The sequence below is a fragment of the Hordeum vulgare genome, chromosome 5H (assembly GCF_904849725.1).
Source record: "Hordeum vulgare subsp. vulgare chromosome 5H, MorexV3_pseudomolecules_assembly, whole genome shotgun sequence".
NCBI lineage: Eukaryota > Viridiplantae > Streptophyta > Magnoliopsida > Poales > Poaceae > Hordeum > Hordeum vulgare.
This window is the reverse complement of record NC_058522.1, coordinates 44,790,230-44,809,513: the sequence shown is the minus strand read 5'-3', so window position 1 is coordinate 44,809,513 and position 19,284 is coordinate 44,790,230.

Sequence of the window (19,284 nt, the reverse complement as noted above, 5' to 3'; positions counted from 1 at the left end):
CCCTATCTTTAAGACTGGAGTCCCCCGCAACGGCGCCAGAAAACATTGCTTGATGACGATATGATGTATATACTTCTCGCACCTCGTTGGTTACCCCAAGTGGAAGGTTGACAGGTAGTCACCACCAAGTTTTCCCTCACACGAAAACTGTAAGGTTTATCGAACCAAGACGACTCCTAGGACCAACAAGTAGGTGTCTTCTACCCTGGTGCTAGCAAAAGACGTGGACCTGCACACACAACAAATAACTTTGCTCCCAACGAGTACAGAGAGCTTGTAAATCTCTCCGACCTTGTAGTTTGCAAAGGATCAAAACACAAGCGGGAAGGTAGTAGTGATTGCAACGGGAAAGTAAATAAAAGCTATAAATGATGGAGGTGTAAACAATGATGGTGATATGGAACGGAGTCACATGATGTTCACTAGTGATGTCTCTCCCAAAAGACGATAAACAACTATGCTTGGGTAAATAAATCACAGTTGGGCAATTGACACATTATGAACGCACCACAATGCTAATTATGCTACTTGATAGTTAGAGGTTCAATAGTAATGGGCAGTATGCCAAGACAAGTAGACCGTTTATTCATCAGCCTCTACTTACTAATCATCCACCTTGAGATATCTATCCAGAACATCTCTTCGGTATTAAGTCGCGAGCCCAACCCAAAGTGTAAAGTCAAAGCAATGGACAACTGCATGAACGAACTTTGCGTAAGGTAAACAATCCTTGCAACCATGGTCACAAGCACCATTGTTTTCTCCCTGGTGGCAACATCGCATCCCCTAGTCTCATGTTTTTGTCACTCAAGCTAGATATCTAGGGGCATGAACCCACAATCATGCATAACGCTCCCTCTTGGAGTTACAATCTACTACTCGGCCAAAGCAATAAATAGCAACGGAGAACATGCATGAATCACTAAGGAACATAATATAAAAGGATAATCAAATATATAACTCATAACAATCTGAACATAATCTCAGAATCCATCTGATCCCAACAAACCAAGCATAGCAATAGCAAGATAATTACATAGATGCCTTGCTCATGTAGGGCAGCTCATAAGGACTAACCATTGAAGCACTAGATTGGAGAGAAGACATCACATAGCTACTGGTCATGGACCCATGGTCCAAGGAGGGCTACTCACGGCACGTCCGGGAAGCATCCATGGCGGTGGAGAAGCTCCCGGAGGTCAATCCTCCCTTCGGCAGGGTGCCGGGAAGAGGTCTCCTGACGCTCCCGATCTCGGAAGCGCTGCGGCGGCGGAACGATGGAGAAATTTGCAATTCTGGAAGTTGTCAAAGTGTTTCCTCTTGGCGGACTAAATATAGGCCAACGGAGGGCACCGGAGGAGGTGGGGGCCACCCACTCGGCCTCCTGTCCCAGCCTAGGGCCTGGCCGTGCGAGCAGGTCGCCTGGGAAGCCCGTGGCCCCCCTCTGGCCCATCTTCAGTGATCTCGAAGTTTCCGTTTCGTTGATTTTTTATATATTTTTCCTGGAATTTTTCGGGCTTCGGAAAATTGGGTAAAAGCTCCTGCAAAATAGACATCAGCACATAGAAACTGGCACTGGGTGCACCGAGTAAATAGGTTAGTCAAGATATGTGTAAAATGATATAAAAGTGTAGCAAACCATACAACATTGACACCCAAAAGAACATGGAACAAGCAGAAATTATAGATATGTTTGGGACGTATCATGGAGCCATTTGCTCTCCCGTCCCCGTCCCTTTCCTTCTTCGACGCCTCCCCTCCCGAATCAAGAGAGCGGGAGAGAGACGCCAGCAGCGCGCCCATTGCCATTGTCCGTCGCCATCACCCGACACCACTCGCCGCCCTTCCTCGTCTTCAGCCCCGCATCCCAAGCCGTCGCCGATCATGTCGTCAACCCGGGGCGCCTCTGACAGCAGCATCGCCGCACATGTCTTGGGGGCGGTGAACTCTCCGGCCCCACAAGCTGGAGAGGTGGTCGTGTTCCCCGAGCAGTTCGCCTGAGGGCTCGTGTTGCCGGCGAGCAACTTCTTCTTCTGGTTCTTGATGCACTATAGTCTGAAGCCCCGCCATCTCGATGCCAAAGTCGTCCTGCAGCTGGCCGCCTTCATCACCCTATGCGAGGGCTTTTTGGGGATCGAGTCGTGCCTGGATCTCTGGCGTCGGGTCTTCTTCTTCAAGCAGTTGTCGGTGACGAACAAGGCCACCGGCTGTCGTGGGAATAAACCTAACAGTAGAGGTGTAGGGTACGAATGGAGAGGGCAGAGTCCTAGGTATGACAAGATTGTACGCAAGATGTATGAGTTCAGGCCCCTCTCTTGGAGGTAACAACCCTATGTCTGAGGTGCTCGGGAGCTCTTGCAGTGTGGATTGTGTAATACAGGGGGTGCGAACCCTTGTGCCAGAGGGGAGGGGTGGCTTATATAGAGTGCACCACCTCTCATCAATACCTCAGCATCTAAGGGCTCGATCAATATGAGTTAAAGATATGCGTTACTGATAACGTAAGTGGGTAATAAATGCTACTAAATACCATTGGTTGAACGTGTGTCCGTTGGCCTTTGTGGGTGACTTCTGGTCTTCAATGCTGACTGGAATCCTTCCGAGTGTATACGGGTTGTCGATTGGATGGAAGTTTAACCCGAGTGTTTTCGTACCGAGTGACTTTTAAGCGCCATCTTCATCCAGTCGGAATCTTATGTCTCACCCTTGGTCTAATAATGAGGTGTCCTTGGGTAGGACATTTAGGTCACGCATGTGACCCTACCCTAGGTACATATCCCAATCATTAGCCCCCGAATGGATCGGGGTTCAAGTGATGAAGGAGTCGACGTGAGTTCTTGTCAAGTCGTTCTGATATTGGTCCTTTTTCTGGGATTGAAAAAACTTCAGGTCAATTGAAATCTTCGTTATTTGCCTTGATCGATTGTGTTGCGAAATTTGCCCGAGTGATTTCAGATGCTTGGGTTCATTCCGAGTGACTGACAGGATCTTTTGATATGACTGATCACTCCGAGAGGTCCGGATCTTACGGGATTCGAAATTTCGGTTTCCGCGCGCCTTGTGGGGATGACGCAACTGTCAGGCAAGTGGAGCAACGACGCCTCGATTGTTGCACCGTCATCATCGCCACGCATCACATCTCCACTTATATTGGGATATGTTGAGATCTCGAGGGCCCACTCGTCGGTGACTTAGTTGGTCGCTTATATAAAAATGCAGCCGTGGCTAGGGTTACGGCTGCGCCTTGATCTTTTCTTGCTTCTCCTCCTCTTTTGTATCGCCAGCCTTGCTCAATCTTTCCTTCACCACTGCAGCCATGACGAAAAGCAAAACCTCCAAGCTTGAGCGCGCCAAGAAGGGCGGCAAGGAGAGAAAGACTGGTCGGACTGTAGTACTGTCTGGGTGGATACAGGGGGACTTTCTCCCGCCCACTGTGACGAAGGAGGATGTCTTGGATCTCGTCGAGCACGGGATGGTGGCAGAGAACTCATCGATACTGCCAGGGGAGGAGCTCAAGCCTGCACCTCGTGAGGGGGAACAGGTCCTCCTCCTCACTCATGTCGAGCGAGGTTTTCTCTGCCTCCACACCCTTTCTTTCGTGGCTTCCTCTTTTATTTCGGGATTCAACTTCATCATCTTCCTCCCAACACTGTTGCATAACTTTCTGCATTCATCACTCTGTGTGCATATTTCTTGGGCTGCCCTCCTCATTGGGGGTTGTTCAAAAACATATTTATTTCCCGATCTCAAACAATGAAAAAGGCGAAGCCCAGGGACACTCGGACCAACGTTATCCAGTTGTGCGGTGGTTTAGGGATTCAGAAAAGGAATAGGAGTAATTATCCTCCGATGACTCTCCCTGAATCGGTTAGGAACTGGCAGTCGTCATGGTTCTACTGCAAGGATATTGCATCACGGAACATGTCTACTGGCCTTCCCCCTTTCACCTTAGATCGTCCGACTGCCCCTAGAACCTGCTACGTCAACAAAAGTCCTTCCCGGCAGTGGTGCCAGAGATCCTTCTGTCGTCTCTTGAGCTTGCGTTGGTTTTTCCCTTGAAGAGGAAAGGGTGATGCAGCACAGGAGCAGTAAGTATTTCCCTGAGTTTGAGAACCAAGGTATCAACCTAGTAGGAGAATCTCGTCAAGTCCAGAGTACCTGCACAAACACAAAAGAGCTTTCACCCAACGCTGTAAAGGGGTTGTCAATATGGTGTGGCGGAAAGTGCAACGAAGTAAAAAGTGTAAGGTTGAAAATATGGTGTGGAGTAGACCCTGGGGGCCATAGTGTTCACTAGAGGCTTCTCTCAAAATAGCAAGTATTACGGTGGGTGAACAAATTACTGTCGAGCAATTGATAGAACCGCGCAAAGTCATGACGATATCTAAGGCAATGATCATACATATAGGTATCACGTCTGAGACAAGTAGACCGATACTTTCTGCATCTACTACTATTACTCCACACATCGACCGCTATCCAGCATACATCTAGTGTATTAAGTTCATGACGAACAGAGTAACGCCTTAAGCAAGATGACATGATGTAAAGGGATAATCTCAAACCCATGATGAAAAACCCATCTTTTTACCCTTGATGGCAACAACACGATACGTACCTCGCTACCCCTTCTGTCACTGGGTGAGGTCACCGCACAGTATGAACCCAAAACCAAGCACTTCTCCCATTGCAAGAATCATAGATCTAGTTGGCCATACAAAACCCACAACTTGAAGAGAATTACAAGGATATGAAATCATGCATAAGAGATATCAGAAGAAACTCAAATAAGATTCATAGATAATCTGATCATAAATCCACAATTCATCGGATCTCGACAAACACACCGCAAATAAGATTACATCGGATAGATCTCCATGAAGATCATGGAGAACTTTGTATTGAAGATCCAAGAGAGAGAAGAAGCCATCTAGTTACTAGCTATGGTCCCATAGGTCTATGGTGAACTACTCACGCATCATTGGAGAGGTCATGGTGTTGGTGAAGAAGCCCTCCGTATCTGAATCCCCCCTCCGACAGAGCACCAGAACATGCCCTAGATGGGATCTTGCGGAGACACAAGCTTGCGGTGGCGGAAAAGTACTTCCGATGATCTCCTGATTTTTTGTGGATTTTTTGGGGATATATAGGCGCAAAACCTAGGGCAAAGGAGGTCCAGGGGGCCCACAAGACTGAGGGCCGCGGTCTCCCCCTAGCCGTGGGGTGGGGGCTTGTGGGGCCCCTAGGGACCCCCTGCGTTGGCTCTCAAGTCTCCTGATCTTCTTCGGTTACGGAAAAAATCTTTTCGGGGATTTTATTCCGTTTTGACTCCGTTTCAAATTCTCCTCTCAAAGGGGAAAAACATGGAAAAAACAGGAACTGGCACTTGGCACTATGTTAATAAGTTAGTCCCAAAAAATATATAAAAGGCATGCAAAACATCCAAAGTTTGACAAGATAATAGCATGAAACCATCAAAATAATAGATACGTTGGAGACGTATCAAGCATCCCCAAGCTTAACTCCTGCTCGTCCTCGAGTAGGGAAGTGATAAAGAATGAATTTTTGGTGTGGAATGCTAGCTAGCATAGTTGTCCTTTACAACTTCTTTCACGTGACATGAATGTTCAGATCTGTAAGATTCAAAACAATAGTTTGTTATTGACATGAAAATGATAATACTTCAAGCAAACTAGCAAAGTAATCATGAACTTCCAAAATAACAAGGCCGAGGAAAGTTATCCCTACAAAATCATATAGTCTGGCTATGCTCCATCATCCTCACACAACTAAAATAAATCATGCACAACCCTGGTATTGGCCAAGTAATTGTTTTCGCACTCTTACTTTCTCAAACTTTTTATAACTATCACGCAATACATGAGCGTGAGCCATGGATATAGCACTATAGGTGGAATAGAGTGTGGTGGTGGTTGTGAGACAAAAGGAGGAGATGGTCACATTGAATCGGCGTATCAAAAGGCTACGGAGATGCCCATTAATAGATATCAATGTGAATGAGTAGGGATTGCCATACAAGAGATGCACTAGAGCTATCAGTATGTGAAAGCTCAAAAGTGGAACTAGTGGGTGTGCATCCAACTTGCTCGCTCACGAAGACCTAGGGCAATTTTGAGGAAGACCATCATTGGAATATACAAGCCAAGTTATATAATGAAGATTCCCACTTGCATATGGTAGTGACAAAGCAAGAAGCTCTCAATCATGAAGAACATGGTGATATTATGAAGCACAAGTGTGGAAAAAGATAGTAGCATTGTCCCTTCTCTCTTTTTCTCTCTTTTTTATTTGGGCTCTTAGGCCTCTTTTTTCTTTTTTATTTTTTTTTTATTTTTGGGCTCTTTGGCCTCTTTTTTTTATTTCCTCACATGGGACAATGCTCTAATAATGATGATCATCACACTTTTATTTACTCACAGCTCAAAGCTCAAAATGATGATGACTCTATAGGAAATGCCTCCGGCAGTGTACCGGGATGTGCAACGATCTAGCTTGGCGTATGACGTTGAAACATCTCGCTAGCTATCTTACGATCATGCAATGGCAATATGAGAGTGATGGCACAAGTCATGAGACGGAACGGTGGGAGTTGCATGGCAATATATCTCAGAATGGCTATGAAAATGCCATAGTAGGTAGGTATGGTGGGTGTTTTGAGGAAGGCATATGGTGGGTTTGTGCACCGGCGAAAATTGCGCGGCACTAGAATGGCTAGCAATGGTGGAAGGTGAAAGTGCATATATACCATGGACTCACATTAGTCATGAAGAACTCACATACTTGTTGTGAAAGTTTTTATTGGTAATCGAAACAAAGTGCTAAACGCATACTTCGAGGGGAAGGGTTGGTAGGTGTAAACCATCGCGCGATCCCGACCTCAAGACAAAGGATGACAATCAATAGATCAATTATGCTCCGACTTCCTAAAATAGCGGTTCACCATACGTGCATGCTACGGGAATCACTAACTTCAACACAAGTATTTCTAGATTCACAACACCCTACTAACATAACTCTTAATATTACTGAATCCACGTCTCAAAACTAATTGAGAGGAATCAAGACTTCTCTTTCTACTCAATGCACATGAAGATGGAGGTTTTTGCATCCTATTTGGGTACCTATCACATTTCGTACTACTTTCATAGCATAAGCCAACTACCAAGTCATGCATCGCCGTGCTCTAAAAGATATAAGTGAAGCACATAGAGCAAAAGTATCTAGCTCAAAAGATATAAGTGAAGCACTATGAGCATTCTAGCAAAAATCACGATGATTGCATGTCTCTCTCTCTCAAAAAGGTGTGCAGCAAGGATTATTGTGACACAACAAAAAGAAAAGACTCCTACGATACAAGACGCTCCAAGCAAAACACATATCATGTGGTGAATAAAAATATAGCTCCAAGTAATGTTACCGATGGATTGAAGACGAAAGAGGGGATGCCTTCCCAGGGCATCTCCAAGCTTAGGCTTTTTGGTATCCTTGAATTTGTCTTGGGATGCCTTGGGCATCCCCAAGCTTGAGCTCTTTCCACTCCTTATCTCTTTGTCCATGAGAACATCACCCAAAACTTGAAAACTTCACAACACAAAACTTAAACAGAAACTACCACTTCTTTTGGTACTGTAGAAAACTTGAATTCTATCTATATTTGTGTTGGGCTACTGTATTCTCACTTTTCCATGGCTATTACCCCCCGATACTAACCATAAATTCATCAAAACAAGCAACCAACTCAACAAAAACAGAATCTGTCAAAAACATACCAGTGTGTAGCAATCTGTATACTTAATATACTTCTCGTACCTCAACAAATCTGACAAATTATGAAGGCCTGGGTAAAAGTCATATCAACCAGAAGCAAAAAGAATCAACTCAAAATCTCTTTCTGAATAAAAATGAAAAATCATCTCGTGAGCGAAAAGTTTTTGTCTTTTTCCAGAAGGATCAAACAACCATTACCAAGACTAGTCATAAAGGTTTTGCTTGGCTCAAACACAAAAAGAAACACAAAAAACACAATCACAACAGAATTGTGATGGTGTGGACGCAACAAAACAGAAAGAAAAAGATAAATTCATTGAGTTTCCTCCCAACAAGCTCTATTGTTTAACGCCCTTAGCTAGGCATAAAAGCGATAGAATCACGTATCGTCGTCTTTGGTGCTCAAACCATAAGTGGCCCTCATCATGGATTCATAAGGCAATCTTATTTTCTTTCTAGGAAAGTGTTCCATGCCCTTCCTTAAAGGAAATTGAAATCTAATATTCCCTTCCTTCATATCAATGATAGCACCAATAGTCCTTAGGAAAGGTCTACCAAGAATAATAGGGCATGTAGGATTGCAATCAATGTCAAGCACAATGAAATCCATGGGTACATAGTTCCTATTTAGAATAATAAGAACATCATTCATCCTTCCCATGGGTTTCTTGACTGTAGAATCAGCAAGATACAAATTAAGAGAACACTCTTCAATCTCATTAAAACCCAGAACATCACATAAAGACTTTGGAATCGCAGAAACACTAGCACCCAAATCACACAAAGCGTTGCATTCATAGTTTTTGATTTTGATTTTGATGGTAGGTTCCCAGTCATCATGAAGCTTTCTAGGGATAGAGACTTCCAATTCAAGTTTCTCTTCAAGAGATTTTATCATAGCTTCGACGATATGATCGGTAAAGGCCTTGTTTTGGCTATAAGCGTGTGGAGAGTTTAACATGGATTGCATCAAAGAAATGCATTCAATCAAGGAGCAACTATCATAATTGAATTCCTTGAAATCCACGGTAGTAATTTCATTACTACTCAAAGTTTTAACATCTTCTACTCCACTTTCAATGCTTTTAGCATCAAGATAGATGGACTCTGAATCATTGGGGCACTTTTCAACCAAAGTGGATTCATATCCAGCCCCATAATCATTAGGTTTGACACAAGAAAACAAAGATTCAATGGGAGTCACACCAAGCACTTTAAGATCTTCGTGATTCTCATCACGAGAACATGCCTTTTTAAACCATTCATCTCTAGCACGAATTTGGGCGGTTCTTTCTTGGCTCTCAATCATGGAAACACGCATAGCTTTCAAAGTTTCATCCATGTTGATTTTGGGAGGAGCACATCTAACTTTCAAAGCATCAACATCACTAGACATTCTATCAATGCTCTTAGCCAAATCGTCAATTTTGAGTAGCTTTTCCTCTATGGATGGATTAAAAATCTTTTGAGAGTTGATGAACTCTTTGATATTACTCTCTAGATCAAAGGGTAATCTATTGTAATTTCCCTGAGTATTGTTGTAGGAGTTGCCAAAGTTATTAGAGGAGTTACTAGGAAAAGGCCTAGGAACATAGTTTCCTCTAAAAGCATTATTGTTGCCAAAGTTATTCCTACCAACAAAATTAACGTCCAAGCTAGGGTTGCTACTCTCAATCAAAGAAGACAAGGGCATATCATTAGGATCCAAAGGAGCACTTCTAGTAGCAACCAAATTCATTAACTCGTCCATCTTAGCACTCAATGAGTTAATTTCTTCTATAGCGTGTACGTTCTTACTAGTAGGTGACCTTTCAGTGTGCCACTGAGAGTAGTTTGTCATGATATTGTCTAGGAGCTTTGTGGCCTCCCCTAACATGATTTCCATGAACGTTCCACCTGAGGCGGAGTCCAAGATATTTCTAGAAGCAAAATTCAAGCCAGCGTAAAAGATTTGTATAATCATCCAAAGACTCAAGCCATGAGCGGGACAATTTCTAATCATTAATTTCATTCTCTCCCAAGATTGTGCAACATGTTCATGATCAAGTTGCTTGAAATTCATGATATCATTATGGAGAGAGATAATCTTAGCCGGTGGAAAATACTTGGATATATAAGCATCTTTGCACTTATCCCAAGAATCGATACTATTTTTGGGCAAAGAAGAAAACCAAGTTTTCGCACGATCTCGCAACGAGAAAGGAAAAAAGCTTGAATTTAATCACGTCATTATCCACATCTTTCTTCTTTTGCATATCGCAAAGCTCAATGAAGGTATTGAGATGGGATGCGGCATCTTCACTAGGAAGGCCGGAGAATTGCTCTTTCATAACAAGATTCAGCAAAGCGGCATTGATTTCGTATGACTCCGCACTAGTGGCAGGAGCAATCGTAGTACTAATAAAATCATTATTATTAGTATTCGAGAAGTCACAAAGTTTTGTATTTTCATTCATGGTGACTTCGGCAAGCAAGCAAGCACACAAGCGAACAAAGAGCAAGCGAGAAAAAGGCGAACGAAAAGGCAAACGAAAAAGGCAAATTGGTGAAGTGGGGGAGAGGAAAACGAGAGGCAACTGACAAACAAAGTAAATGCAAGAGATGAGTTTGCGACACCTACTTGGATGAGTTCTTAACATGATCCTCCCCGGCAACGGTGCCAAAAATCCTTCTGCTAGGTCAACAAAAGTCCTTCCCCGACAGTGGTGCCAGAGATCCTTCTGTCGTCTCTTGAGCATGCGTTGGTTTTTCCCTTGAAGAGGAAAGGGTGATGCAGCACAGGAGCAGTAAGTATTTCTCTCAGTTCGAGAACCAATGTATCAATCGAGTAGGAGAATCTCGTCAAGTCTAGAGTACCTGCACAAACACAAAAGAGCTTGCACCCAACGCTGTAAAAGGGTTGTCAATCCCTTCAAGATTGTTTGCAAAGTGAGATCTGAAGGCGGAAAGTGCAACGAAGTAAAAAGTGTAAGGCTGAAAATATGGTGTGGAGTAGACCCTCTGGGCCATAGTGTTCACTAGAGGCTTCTCTCAAAATAGCAAGTATTACGGTGGGTGAACAAATTACTATCGAGCAATTGATAGAACCACGCAAAGTCATGACGATATCTAAGGCAATGACCATACATATAGGCATCACGTCCGAGACAAGTAGACCGATACTTTCTGCATCTACTACAATTACTCCACACATCGACCACTATCTAGCATGCATATAGTGTATTGAGTTCATGACGAACAGAGTAACGCCTTAAGCAGGATGACATGATGTAGAGGGATAATCTCAAACCAATGATGAAAACCCCATCTTTTTACCCTTGATGGCAACAACACGATACGTGTCTCGCTACCCCTTCTGTCACTGGGTGAGGTCACCGCACGATATGAACCCAAAACCAAGCCCTTCTCCCATTGCAAGAATCATAGATCTAGTTGGCCAGACAAAACCCACAACTCGAAGAGAATTACAAGGATATGAAATCATGCATAAGAGAGATCAGAAGAAACTCAAATAAGATTCATAGATAATCTGATCATCAATCCACAATTCATCGGATCTCGACAAACACACCGCAAAAGAAGATTACATCGGATAGATCTCCATGAAGATCATGGAGAACTTTGTATTGAAGATCCAAGAGAGAGAAGAAGCCATCTAGTTACTAGCTATGGACCCGTATGTCTATGGTGAACTACTCACGCATCATCGGAGAGGTCATGGTGTTGATGAAGAAGCCCTCCGTATCCGAATCCCCCCCCCGGCAGGGCACCAGAACGTGCTCGAGATGGGATCTTGCGGAGACAGAAGCCTGCGGCGGCGGAAAAGTACTTTCAATGATCTCCTGATTTTTTGTGGATTTTTTGGGGATATATAGGCGCAAAACCTAGTGCAAAGGAGGTCCAGGGGGCCCACAAGCCTGAGGGCCACGGCCTCCCCCCGGGCCGCGGGGTGGGGGCTTGTGGGGCCCCTGGGGACCCCCTGCCTTGGCTCTCAAGTCTCCTGATCTTCTTCCGTTACGGAAAAAATCTTTTCGGGAATTTTGTTCCGTTTCAAATTCTCCCCTGAAAGGGGTCAAAAACATGGAAAAACAGGAAATGGCACTTGGCACTGAGTTAATAAGTTAGTCCCAAAAAATATATAAAAGGCATGCAAAACATCCAAAGTTTGACTAGATAATAGCATGAAACCATCAAAATTATAGATACGTTGGAGACGTATCAGAACCCTGACCATATTCGAGGATGAGAAGGGAGTGGTGGAGATGTTGGCGGGTGAAGTAATTAACTTGGTCAGAAATGGGCTGACTGGCATGGACCTACTAGAGACGTTCCTCAGTCGGCGCATCCAGCCCCTTCAGGCGAGGGACCATGCCATGTGGCATTACTCTGGTTCTGAAGATTCCACTCGGTCTCACCCAGAAGAAGTTGATCAAGAGACGATAAGCTAGTTGATCAAAAGCATCACTGGTCCTTGCGACAACCCTGTGGGATCCAAACGAGTCGCACCATATTATGCTGAGAATAAGATGCGGAAATTGGTATGTTACATCTTTTCCGAGTGTGTTCATGTCTTCATCGAGTGACTACATATTTGTCTGATTGACTTTGTTGTCTTTGTTTTTTGCAGGAATGGACCCACTTGCACTCTCCCGTGCCCAATGGGGAGTAGTTCGATCTTGGGGCAGAAAGCGAAGGCGGCAATGCCGAGAGCGAGTACGTTGATGACAGCGAGGAAAGCGAAGATGCCTCCGAGGACAGTGAAGAAGAAGAACATCCTCCTCCACACCGTGAACCGCGAACTAAGCAACACCACGACCCATCAGCTGCACCGAGCAAAACAGTCGCCTCTAGCAGCAGAAGTGTGAAGCGGGACTGAGCCCTCGCAACCAACTCTACGGAGAAGGCTACGAAGCAGCCAAAACCTGACGCGCCGAAACTTCGGAAGGCCTTGCCGTGAATGAGAATTGATGTGTCGGTCGCCTCAGTGTGAGTGTTTATCTTTTTCATCTCGCCATTGTATATTTTCAAAACTTCTGGTGACCGAGTGCAATTTTTTTGCCAGTGCTGCTACGTCGGTGTCGACTCTTGCCGAGACGAGAGAGGATCGTATCAGCCTGGACGTCGTGCATCATCCCGCACCTCGACCAGGTATGATAAGCATTAACTTCACTCTGTTTTATATATTTGATCTATCGACTCATTTGATCATCACTACTTCAGCTTCGGGTGTCATTTTCTTAGATGATGATCCAGAGCCACAACATACAACTACAGAACAAACTCCTGTTGAGCCAGTTACATCTGCACTGGGGATGCGTGCGTCAAGTGTTCCTCCAGTCGGTTCGGGAGCTATGGCAACAACCCCTTCGACTGGATCAACTATTGTGATGACTACGTAGAGTGTGCCTCTGGTAACCCAGGTTGCCACTGCTGTGATGCCAACTTCCTCATCAGTTGCATTCTCCATGCATCGCGTGTTGGGTTACGTTGCATGGGAAACAAAAAAATTCCTACGCACATGAAGACCTACCATGGTGATGTCCATCTACGAGTGGAGATTAGATCTACGTACCCTTGTAGATCGCACAGCAGGAAGTGTTAAGAAACGCGGTTGATGTAGTGGAACATCTTCACGTCCCTCGTACCGTCCCACGAACCGTCCTGCGATCCGTCCGACGATCCGTTCTGATCTAGCACCGAACGGACGACACCTCCGCGTTCAGCTCACGTGCATCTCGACGATGATCTCGGCCTTCTTGATCCAGCAAGCAAGATGGAGAAGTAGATGAGTTCTCCGGCAGCGTGACGATGCTCCCGTGGTGGTGATGATCTACTCCTGCAGGGCTCCGCCCGAGCTCCGCAGAAATCTGATCTAGACGTAAGACTATGTGGAATAGGCTAGAGTTGCACGTGGCAAAGTTCTGTCTCAAAAATCCCTAAACCACCACTATATATAGGAGGGAGGGGGAGGGGCTAGCCTTGAGGGACTAGGCCCTCAAGGTGCGCAGGCCGCCAGGAGGAGGAGGACTCCTCCTCCAATTCAGTTTCAGAAGGAGGAGTCCTCCTCTTCCTTCCCACCTCCCTCTTTCCTTTTATTTTTCTTTTTTCCTTTGGTATTTTCTTATGTGGCACCATAGCCCTCTTGGGCTGACTCCACCATCCCACTAGGGACTTGGTGCGCCACCCTAGGGCCTTGGGCTCACTCCTGGCTGGGTGGGCCCCTCCCGGTGAACACCCGGAACCCATTCGTCACTCCCGGTACACTGCCAGAATTGCCCCAAACTTTTCGGTGACCAACTGAAACCATCCTATATATCAATCTTCAGTTCCGGACCGTTCCGGAAAACCTCTAGACGTCTGTGATCTCATCCTGGACTCCGAACAACATTCGGTAACCACACATATAACTCAACTATACTAAAACATCATCGAACCTTAAGTGTGCAGACCCTGCGGGTTCGAGAACTATGTAGACATGACCCAAGGCACTCCTCGATCACTATCCAATAGCGGGACCTGGATGCCCATATTGGATCCTACATATTCTCCGAAGATCTTATCAGTTGAACCTTAGTGTCAAGCATTCATATAATCCTGTATGTTATTCCTTTTGTCCTTCGGTATGTTACTTGCCCGAGATTCGATCATCGGTATCCGCATACCTATTTCAATCTCGTTACCAAAAACTCTCTTTACTCGTTCTATAATACAAGATCACATGACTTACACTTAGTCACATTGCTTGCAAGGCTTGTGTGTGATGTTGTATTACCGAGTGGGCCCTCAGATACCTCTCCGTCACAAGGAGTGATACACTTAGTCACATTGCTTGCAAGGCTTGTGTGTGATGTTGTATTACCGAGTGGGCCCTCAGATACCTCTCCGTCACAAGGAGTGACAAATCTTAGTCTTGATCCATACTAACTCAACGGACACCTTCGGAGATACCTGTAGAGCACCTTTATAGTCACCCAGTTACGTTGCGACGTTTGATGCACACAAGGTATTCCTCCGGTGCTAGTGAGTTATATGATATCATGGTCGTAGGAACAAATACTTGACATGCAGAAACCAATAGCAATAAAACGACATGATCAATATGATACGTTCATAGTTTGGGTCTAGTCCATCACATGATTCTCCTAATGACATGATCTAGTTATCAAGTGACAACACTTGCATATAGTCAGAAAACCTTGACTATCATTGATCAACTGGCTAGCCAACTAGAGGCTTGCTAGGGACATTGTTTTGTCTATGTATCCACACATGTATCTATGTTTTCGTTCAATACAATTATAGCATGGATAATAAACGATTATCTTTAAACAGGAAATATAATAATAACTATTTACTCTAGGGCATATTTCCAACAGTCTCCCACTTGCACTAGAGTCAATGATCTAGTCCTCACATCGCCATGCGATTTACATTGTAATAAATCTAACACCCATACAGTTCTGGTGTTGATCATGTTTTGCCCGTGGAAGAGGTTTAGTCAGCGGGTCTGCTACATTCAGATCCGTCTGCACTTTGCAAATATTCATGCCCTCTCCTTTGACGTAGTCGTGGATGAGGTTGAAGCGTCGTTTGATGTGTTTGGTCTTCTTGTGAAACCTTGGTTCCTTTGCTAGAGAAATGGCACCAGTCTTGTCACAAAACAGAGTTATTAGATTTAATGCGTTTGGCACAACTCCAAGATCCGTCATGAACTGCTTCATCTAGACACCCTCCTTTGCTACCTCTGAGGCAGCCATGTACTCCGCTTCACATGTAGAATCTGCTACGACGCTTTGCTTGGAACTGCACCAGCTTACCGGACACCCAGTAAGAATAAATATGTATCCGGTTTGAGACTTAGAGTCATCCGGATGAGTGTCAAAGCTTGCGTTGACGTAACCCTTTACGATGAGCTCTTCGTCACCTCCATAAACGAGAAACATTTCCTTAGTCCTTTTCAGGTACTTTAGAATATTCTTGACCACCATCCAATGATCCACTCCTGGATTACTCTGAAACCTGCATGCCATACTTATGGCCAAGCTGACATCTGGTCTAGTGCACAACATTGCATACTGCTACCTTTTGAGCTTGCGTTGGTTTTTCCCTTGAAGAGGAAAGGGTGATGCAGCACAGTAGCAGTAAGTATTGCCCTCAGTTTGAGAACCAAGGTATCAATCCAGTAGGAGTATCAAGGCAAGTCTCCAAAGTACCTACACAAAAACAAGCAAACTTGCACCCAACGCTACAAAGGGGTTGTCAATCCCTTCACGATTGATTGCAAAGTGAGATCTGAAGGTGGAAAGTGCAACAAAGTAAAAGAGTAGAGCTGAAAATATGATGTGAAGTAGACCCGGGGGCCATAGTGTTCACTAGAGGCTTCTCTCATGATAGCAAATATTACGGTGGGTGAACGAATTACTGTCGAGCAATTGATAGAATCGCGCAAAGTCATGATGATATCTAAGGCAGTGATCATACATATAGGCATCACGTCTGAGACAAGTAGACCGATACCTTCTGCATCTACTACTATTACTCCACACATCGAACGCTATCCAGCATGTATCTAGTGTATTGAGTTCATAACAAATAGAGTAACGCCTTAAGAAAGATGACATGATGTAGAGGGATAAATTCATGCAATAGATATAAACCCCATATTTTTACCCTTGATGGCAACAACATGATGCGTGCCTCGCTACCCCTTCTGTCACTGGGTGAGGACACCGCACGGGATGAACCCAAAAACAAGCACTTCTCCCATTGCAAGAATTGTAGATCAAGTTGGCCAAACGAAACCAACAACTCGAAGAGAATTACAAGGATACGAAATCATGCATATAAGAGATCAGAGGAGACACAAATAAGATTCATAGATAATCTGATCATAAATCCCCAATTCATCGAATCTCAACAAACACACCACAAAAGAGGATTACATCGGATAGATCTCCATGAAGATCATGAAGAACTTTGTATTGAAGATCCAAGAGAGAGAAGAAGCCATCTAGCTACTAGCTATGGACCCAAAGGTCTGTGGTGAACTACTCACGCATCATTGGAGAGGCAATGGTGTTGATGAAGAAGCCCTCTGTGCCCGAATTCCCCTCCGGCAGGGCACCAGAACGTGCCCCAGATGGGATCTTGCGAAGACAGAAGCTTGCGGCGGCAGAAAAGTATTTTCGTGGCTCCCTCTCGTGGTTTCAGATTTTTAGGGAATTTATAGGCGGAAGAGGTAGGGCAAAGGAGCCACGGGGGGCCCACAAGCCTGCTAGCCCCCCCCCCCCCCCGGCTACGGCTAGGGGGCTTGTGGCCTCCCCCGGAGTCCCTTGCCTTGGTTCTCAAGTTCCCTGCGTATCTTCTGTTCCAGAAAAAATCTTTCCCGAGGTTTTATTCCGTTTGATATTCTCCTCTGAAAAGGGTCAAAAACACGTACAAAAGGAACTGGCACTTGGCCCTGAGTTAATAGGTTATTCCCAAAAAAGATATAAAATTGATACGAAACATCCAAAGTTGACAAGATAATAGCATGGGACCATCAAAAATTATAGATACGTTGGAGACGTATCAAGCATCCCCAAGCTTAACTCCTGCTCGTCCTCGAGTAGGGAAGTGATAAAGACTGAATTTTTGATGTGGAATGCTACCTAACATATTTGTCCTTTGCAACTTCTTTCATGTGACATGAATGTTTAGATCCGTAAGATTCAAAACAATAGTTTGCTATTGACATGAAAACAATAATACTTCAAGCAAACTAGCAAGGTAATCATGAACTTTGGAAATAACAAGGCCAAAGAAAGTTATCCCTACAAAATCATATAGTCTGGCTATGCTCCATCATCCCCACACAACGAATTTAAATCATCACAACCCCGGTATTGGCCAAGTAATTGTTTTCGCACTCTTACTTTCTCAAACTTTTCCAACTCTCACGCAATACATGAGCATGAGCCATGGATGTAGCACTATAGGTGAAATAGAGTGTGGTGGAGGTTGTGAGGCAAAAAGGAGGAGATGGTCACATCGACTCGGCGTATCAGCGGGCTATGGAGATGACCATCAATAGATATCATTGTGGATGAGTAGGGATTACCATGCAACGGATGCACTTAAAGCTATAAGTGTGTGAAAGCTCAAAAGGAGAACTAGTGGGTGTGCACCCAACTTGCTTGCTCACGAAGACCTAGGGCAATTTTGAGGAAGCCCATCATTGGAATATACAAGCCAAGTTATATAATGAAGATTCCCACTAGTATATGGAAGTGTCAAAACAAGAGACTCTCAATCATGAAGAACATGGTGCTATTTTGAAGCACAAGCGTGGAAAAAGATAGTAGCATTGTCCCTTCTCTCTTTTTCTCTCTCTCTCTCTTTTAATTGGGCTCTTTGGCCTCTTTTCATTTTTTTTTTTTTTGGTGCGCATCTTTAGTCTCTCTTTTTTCTCACATGGGACAATTCTCTAATAATGATGATCATCACACTTTTATTTACTCACAACTCAATACTTAGAGCAATGATGACTCTATAGGAAATGCCTCTAGTAGTGTACCAGGATGTGCAACGATCTAGCTTAGCGTATGACGTTGAAACATCTCGCTAGCTATCTTACGATCATGCAATGGCAAAATGAAAGTGACGGCACATGTCATGAGATGGAACGGTGGGAGTTGCATGGCAATATATCTCAGAATGGCAATGAAAATGCCATGATAGGTAGCTATTTTGGGTGTTTTGAGGAAGGTATATGGTGGTTTTGTGTACCAGCGAAAGTTGCGCGGCACTAGAGAGGCTAGCAATGGTGGAAGGTGAAAGTGCATCTATACCATGAACTCACATTAGTCATGAATAACTCATATACTTATTGCGAAAGTTTTATTAGTAATCGAAACAAAGTGCTAAACGCATACTCCTAGGGGAAGGGTTGGTAGGTGTTAACCATCGCGCGATCCCGACTGCCACACAAAGGATGACAATCAATGAATCAAGTATGCTCCGACTTCCTAACATAGCGGTTCACCGTACGTGCATGTTACGGGAATCACTAACTTCAACACAAGTATTTCTAGATTCACAACACCCTACTAACATAACTCTAATATTACCATATCTGTAACATCCCAATTTTCCTAATTGGGAATGTTTTACATTGTAGCTAAGCATCTATGCATATTGATTGAAATAAATTTAGCACGTGTATTTCCTTCGTCTTTTTGATTTGCATTTCCATTTTTCCTCGCACGAGTAATGCCCGGAGAAATACTCTCTTGCACGCAAGAGAGAGAGCGGAGGAAAATGACCCTCCAAAGTGCGGGCAAATTTCTGAAATGTTGGAGCCAAGAAAATCCAAGGATCATTTGCAAAAATAATTGCAAAAAGAAATAAAGCAAATTTGGGAATTTCTGAAAAAAACATTTTTTAAAAGTTTTTCTTTTTGCTTTGGAAAAATGTTATTCGGGTAGAGGATATTTTTCTGATTTTTTTGGTATATAA